We start from the raw sequence: 7285 nt of genomic DNA, 5'->3' as shown, positions 1-7285 counted from the left end.
TAGTGTAGAAATATAGCAATTTAAAACCATAAATAATTAAATAATAATAAGTAAATAATGTCAAGTGGAAATTAGTCCAGGACCAGCCTATTGGCTCAAGGTGTCTGACACTCTGAGGGAGGAGTTGTAAAGTTTGATGGCCACAGGCAGGAATGACTTCCTATGCCGCTCAGTGTTACATCTCGGTAGAATGAGTCTCTGGCTGAATGTACTCCTGTGCCTAACCAGTACATTATGGAGTGGATGGGAGACATTGTCCAAGATGGCATGCAACTTGGACAGCATCTTCTTTTCAGACACCACCGTCAGAGAGTCCAGTTCCACTGGCCTTACAAATGACTCAAGGCCTCCCTGTCAACCTGTGTGTAATTTTTCTCTGTAGCGATAAAGGAACATGATGCAAAGGCTATGGGGGGATGACTTCCATCACTCATAACATGTGACATGACTGCACCTATAACATTGGATGGGGCATTACAGACAAGTTTCACTGGATGATGTGGATCATAATGTATGAGTACAGTGTCTGGCATCACCATTTCCCTTGCCTTTTGGAAAGCCACCTCACACTGCTTTGCCCATTGCCATTTTTGTCCCAATCTGTAGTAATGAGTTCAAGGGGTGGAGCACAGTAGCCAACTTAGATAGGAACTTGTTATAATAATTGACAAATCCTAAAAAGGACTACCATTCTGACATGTCCTTTGGCCTTGGGGCATCCACCACTGCTTGAACTTTCTCAACTTATTTGTGTAATACTTGTGTGTAAATTGTGTGGCCACCATAAATGATGGTTGGTTTAAAGAATTCACACTTGTTGTATCATGCTCTGAGTCCATCATCTAATATCTTTAACACTGACTTGAGATTCTGGAGATGTTCCTTGTCATCCTCATTGGTAACGATGATGTCATCCAGGTAGCACTGTGTGCCTGGCCACTTGTGCGGAACCTGGTCTATTGGCAGAATGCAAGTGCAGATGCTACTCCAAAAGTAAGTCAATTACAGTAATAAAGCCCTCTATGGGTATTTATGGTGAGAAATACTTTTCTTCCATCTCCATCTGTAGGTAGGCCTCAACAAAGACACTTTGCTGAAGTGTTTTCCTCCAGAAAGATCTGTAAAGATATGCTCTATCCTGGGCAGAGGGCATTGATTTACTTTCAGTACTGGGTTGGAGATCTTAAAATCACCCCAGATCCTGACAGACCCATTCTTCTTGCCCACTGTGACCACTGGCATTACCCATGGGCTCCACTTAATGTTGGAAAGAATTCCTTCGGCCTCCATGCGATCCCACTCACTAGCTACTTTATCACAGGTGGTGTAAGGAACCAGATGAATTTTGTAAAACTTGGATGGCATTTTCATCTAATACCATCGTTTGAATTTTCTAATGCAATCCTTGAACGCTGCTATGGCATCATCCAATACCTTTCTTAATTCACTTTCGGCTGATTCTATTGCAGGGAATATGGCATGCAAATGGTGGATGGATCTCCAATCAAGTTGTAGTTGCCTCATCCAATGCTGGTTGTCCTGTTTTGACCAAATACAAGCCAAACGTGGTTTGTTGATTGTTGTAGTTCACTGCAACAAGTTTCATTCCTGCAGTTGTCTCTTCTCCCATAACACTTTTTAGTTAGATATCTGCAGGCTTCAGTTTAGTATCTTTGAAATGCCATTCATACTCATTTTGCATGACGGCTGAAGTAGCCGAGCCAGTGTCCAATTCTATTAATTAATTTGCCATTTACTTCTGGTGTAAGCTATTATGCTTGTCTCTTGTTAGCTTTGGCATTGTAAATCTCAAGGCTACTAGACCTGTGTCACTCTTATCATTATCAGATTTTTCATCAACAGCATGCAGATTAGTGCTTTTTTTGAAACTGCAATTTGACTTTTTTCTCTTCCCTGTGCAGTCCGTTTACTTTTGTCTGCCCAATATTCTCCTTCTGTTGTCCAACTTTGTTGCATTTTCTGCAGGTTTCACCTTTAAACCTGCGTTGGTCTGATGCATGTCAGACCCAGCCACAACGGTAACACAATTTTTTCACCCAGGCAGGTTTCTATTTAGAAATTGCAGTTTTGTTCACACCCACTTTTCTTCCCGACTGCAACTCAATTTCATCTCTGGCTGCTGTTTCCCTTGATACTACAATTTCAACTTCTCTTTTAAAGGCAAGTTGAGCTTCAGTCAGGAGCCATTTTGAGTGTGTTTCTTTTGGTAAGATTCCACAGACTAAACAATCTCTCAGTACATCATTAAGCCCATTACTGAATAAACAATGCTCAGACAATTTCTTCAGTTCAGTGACATAAGCTGAAATGGACTCTCCTTCTTTTTGACTCTGCTTTTGAAACCCAAAGCATTCTGTAATCAGCAATGTTTTGAGTTCTAAATGTTCTTGTATTATGTTCATGATATCAGCAAAGCTTATTTTGGCTGGTTTGGTTGGAGCAGTTAAACTCCTAAGCAAACTGTATTCTCTTCCACCAATTGCACTCAGCAAAACTGGCACTTGTTTTTCATTGACTATTCCATTTGCTTTAAAATCCTGCTCGGTGTACATCATTCAGTCATCTGTTGTGCAATCAAATGCCTCTATATTTCTTGCCAACCATTTCTGCTTTTTTTAAAAAATTATTACTTACTGTTTATGAATCCATGGATTTTGTCTATTTTCTTCCTTGTTAATTCAGATGCCACTGTAACGCTTCTAAAGAAACATGTACTGCACTATTTTTAACTCAAACATCTCTCCTTCGCCCCCATCTGAAGCAAAACGAAAACCTGCTGCACTTCAACAAGTAAGTGGTCATCTTGGGTTCATATTAAGATTACCTCATTGCCACTGTTATGTTTTGTGACTCCAAAAACTAACCAAAAGTAAAACATGGGAGCCAGAGATATTGGTCTACTTCCTTTTACCATAGTGAGGCGCTCAGGTCTGACATGGTGTCAGAGTGACATATGCCATTCACATATTTCTTGCATATAGGCATAATAAATTATGTAAGCAAACAAATAATGCTTATATGTTTACAATATTACTCAAATATTAAATACACTACGCCTAGTGTATCTAGTCTTTCCCGTCCCAGTATCCTCCCCGTGAATCTTACCTGTACTCTTTCCAGCTTAACGACAACCTTCCGAAGCTAGCTGACCAAAACTGCTTACAGCTCTGGAGGGTAGTCTCTCCAATGCCTTGGTCAAACATACAAAAGCAATACACACAAAATGCTGAAGGAACTCACCAGGTTAGACAGCAAATGTGGAGAAGAATGAACAGTCATATCAAAAGCCTTCTTCATGATCAAATGTGTTGCCACTTTCAGGGAACTATATACCTGCAATACTTGCCTCCTATTGTGAGATCATTGCTTTTAAAGCAAGCAATTGTCTATTTAAGTCAGATGTACAATGTTGAGGTTACAATGAGATCTTATTTTATAGCAAAGCAGGCCTGGGGGGCTATGTACTCTGGCACTAACAAAGGATCTCCTGAAGTCCCACCATTGTCAGACTAGTCACTAGTCTGACAATGGTGGGACTTCAGGAGATCCTTTGTGGAATTACAATGTGACAAGTTTATGTTGACAGTTTTCATGCTAAATGTTAAATGAGGAATTATAATGGAGGAAAGTGAAACAGAAAACTTGCAAAGTTTTACCTTTAATGATCCAGAGATGACTTTGATGTCAGGGTGTTTAATTGAACGAATTTGAATTCTGTTTTTAAAAAGGATTTAATTTTATTCACTGGGTATGAAAAGGCAAAGAATGCCAATCTTGACTTAGAATGACAGTGGTCGCTCATGTCGATTCTCCATATAAGGGTTGGAAGTCAAATCTACGGTGCCAGAAAACGCCAAGGAAGAAGCTGATTATGATTTTTTTCGAGGCCACTTCATGCAGAATCTCACTGACCTCTTGCGGTGTTGCTGGTCAATACCTAGGACTGAAGGTTAATGAGTGATGTTTAATGTTGATCACATTCCAAACCAGTCAGGCTAATAACACGGGGGCTGAAAGAAGCACACAGCATGGGAGCAGAGTTGGTTGGCGAGAGGAATGCGGAACGTGATCCGTGTTGGGGAGGGTGGGGAGAGCGAGAGAGCAGAGAGGGAGTGTGGGCGGCTTTCTGTTCAATATCATAGAGAAGACACAGATAGCTCTTTCAGGTTGTTAGCCAATCAGGAGACAAATAAAGCAGATTCTGAATATTGGTCTATCTTTACTGATTGTTTACTGGCCGTTAAGGAAGCAGATATCCCGGCGATGGACTCGGATTGTGGTATCCTTCGGCAGCTGAATTGGAGATTGACTTCCATTTCCAAATGGCGGGGTTCTGCACTGGGAACGTTAATGGCAGAACCACCCTCCCCGTCCCCAAAACATTGATCTGATTTTTTTTTTTGGCGAAATCGCAAAGCAAGAGATCTGATTTGCCATTCATGAAGGATAAGCAGAGCCTCGAACGGAGAAAATTTTCAACCAATCACATTCCCCCAAACTGTAAAGGGAAAACATATATCATAGATTAACGTCATTCTGCTTGAATTAATTCTGTTGCTTTTAAACGATGAGGGTTGGAAGATTTGGGGGGAGAGAGGCGTTTGGACAGCCGAAACTCCAAGGATCAGTGGAGGTTTCCCTAACTGCTCACCATTTTTCTGTTAAAACACACGTCGGGGTTGACCCTTCTTTAAACTATTGGCAAGAGAAGAATTAGTCAATGCATTAAACAAAAAAAAACACCTTCCATATGCTTCCAAAATGTGCTCAGCACCTTCGTAATGAGGTAAACGGACCTGCGAGGGGAAACGGCCCGCAGAACAACATCAGCTATTGACCAAGTAAAGGCGATTTCTAGCGAAGTTGCTGCAGCCTGCGGTTTTGGTGACCCAGCTGCCTTTCAGCGCTGGATTCTGTTCACCGTCCAGCTGCCGAGAGCGGCTGGGGCCGAGCCAGCCGACCGCACCTGTCTGGATCTCATTCCCCATACTAAATTATCTAACGGCCTTCCAGTCAGGGCACGGACGTGACGGGCCGTGAAGAAAATTCTTTGTCTAACAACTTCTTGGACAAAGACGCCGTGATCTGTCGCTAAAGTATTTGCAAGCACGCGGTCATCCGACTGAAGCGGGGGCTAACAACATTTTCAAGTAAAGAACTTCTAATGTCCAGCGGAACATGCTCCCTAGAGGCTCGGCTAGGAATTTGGCGCGGTGACAGTGCCGAACTTGACAAGCTGTGTGGAATAAGCTATGTAATTTGGCGTCAACAGGGCTCCAAAGACCATTCAAAAACAACCGGGGGTTCTTTAATGTGTGTGAAACACTGAAAGCTTTCGGTGAATGAAACAAGACGCCTACCCTTTACCCGCAAACAGATTCGCACGAAATGGTACTCCGTGGCTTTTGATTCAATTAGTGCTATCGTGGGCAATTGTTTATTTTTCTTAGAGCGTGCACACAGTATTTTTTCTCTCTCTGACATAAACTTGTCCTGAACCCTTAAAGCGTTTCTCAGAAGCTGTTTTACCACTTGAATCTGTTCCATTCCGAGCGGGTACAATTTGCTGCAGCAGTTCGTCGGAAAATAGCAATGTGCTCACAAAATCACGGCATGGGTCGATTAGAACGAGCTCTAATCTTATAAAACGAAGCATTAAAAAAATCAGTTGCACCCTGAATGTTGACGCCCCCTCCCAATAACGACCGAGACAGCCGCGGGATAGTGTCTTCGGACTGGCAGTGAAGATTAATTCTTGTCCGTGCAGTGCCAGACTTTTTAACAACCCTAAACTCAAAACTTGCGAGTTCACTAAAATCCCTTAAAGAAGGCAACCTGCCGTTTTTGCCATTCCGGCGCATCTGGGACTCCAGCCTCGGACTAGGGTAACACTGTTGATTCCTAACTGTCCTCGGACGGTGGCCGCTAACTTCACCATCTATTCTGCGAGATGGCGAGGAGACCAACTGCCAGCTGCACGTATATTTCCAAGAATGAACGAGAAAACAAGTATTATCCCCGGATCTTTGATGTATGAACAAAATAATTAGTCTGACGTTGTGAAATAAATTAACTTCAATTATAAATGGTTAGCGCACTCGACATTGAAGTCTTTTCATAATGTTACATTTATATTCTTCTTACAACATAGAAGACCATTTGATGCTCACTAATTCTCACTTATTTTCCTCGTGACTATTCTCTCCCCTCCCCTCCCTCACCCCCTCCCACCGGCGGCATTTTACAGCGGGAGAAACAGGCTCACCTGGACTCCAGGAAACTCCAAGCGGACAGTACCTGAGGCCAGGATGGAACCTGGATCACTGGAGTTCCGTGGCAGCGGTATGATCCTGCGGCGCTTTAAAGGAAGAGGGATACGACATTAGTAATATGTGCTTTGTGCCAGGCATAGTTACTATGACAACAAAACAATCCACCTTCCTGACTCTCCAGGCCTCTGCCCCATTCCTTTTCCCCACTGAACAAGGGTTTCACATCTCCCCCCCCCCCCCCCCACCCCGCACTCTCGCAGAACTCCAGGTCCTTTCACTTTTTGCTTACTCCCTGAGCTTAGGTTTTGCTTTCCTTCTTCTGGACGCCTTCTTCGCCCTCCCTCTGCCTCTGCTAGCCCATGGACTTGTTCTCTTGTTCTTGTTCTTGTTCTCTCCCGTGAAGTGCCCCAAATCCGGTGGTTGCAACAGGCTTCGCAAACCAACCCTAGAACAGAAATGAGCAATTCCCTCTCATTCTGTGGGCAACTTTCCAGACGTTTGCTGGTGGAAGTGAGCTGACAGACCGGAAGCAGCAGCAAGGGGGAATATGTTGATTAAGATGATATTTCAAAACACACCTCCTTGAATCTATACCCAGTTTGCATTGTGTGTGGAGCTCCAAAGACCAATAGAATGCAGTGAACAGCGGACAGATGACCTAGTGCGCTGCGCTCCGCCTCATTTACCTGGTCCCATAAAAATGCTTGAGAAGTCCTGTTTATTGCACAGAGCTGGTGAAGAAGAAACACCTTATTCCTCACTCTAAGGCAAGGATCTTTTGCTCATCGCGCGATATAATTAGTTAATGCAATGGTGCAAATAGTTTGCCAAACTGTGCAGGTGATTTAGACTTTAATGAAAGACCAGCTGGTGAGGGCTTGCCTATTTCCCTTTCACAGGCCCAGGGCCAGGAATGAGTAATTCCTGTAGACACCAGATGCTAACATGAAATTTCTGTTCATTTTTCACTCCATAGATAAACTTTTGGCAAC

The 7285-nt window shown here is 43.2% G+C and overlaps 1 long non-coding RNA gene across 1 annotated transcript; it reads right to left on the bottom strand.

Annotated features, from left to right (window-relative positions):
• Positions 1-3579: 3579 nt before the first annotated feature.
• On the bottom strand, positions 3580-6807 carry LOC132379198 (uncharacterized). Its single transcript, XR_009507329.1, has 3 exons — positions 6583-6807; positions 6287-6379; positions 3580-3964 (listed from the first exon to the last, which is right to left on the bottom strand). It is a non-coding gene; the product is annotated as an uncharacterized LOC132379198 (long non-coding RNA).
• Positions 6808-7285: the final 478 nt, after the last annotated feature.

This window comes from Hypanus sabinus, chromosome 21 (genome assembly GCF_030144855.1).
Source record: "Hypanus sabinus isolate sHypSab1 chromosome 21, sHypSab1.hap1, whole genome shotgun sequence".
In the NCBI taxonomy this organism is placed as follows: Eukaryota; Metazoa; Chordata; class Chondrichthyes; order Myliobatiformes; family Dasyatidae; genus Hypanus; species Hypanus sabinus.
Note: the sequence above shows the minus strand (reverse complement) of the source record. Positions and strands in the feature narration are given on the sequence as shown.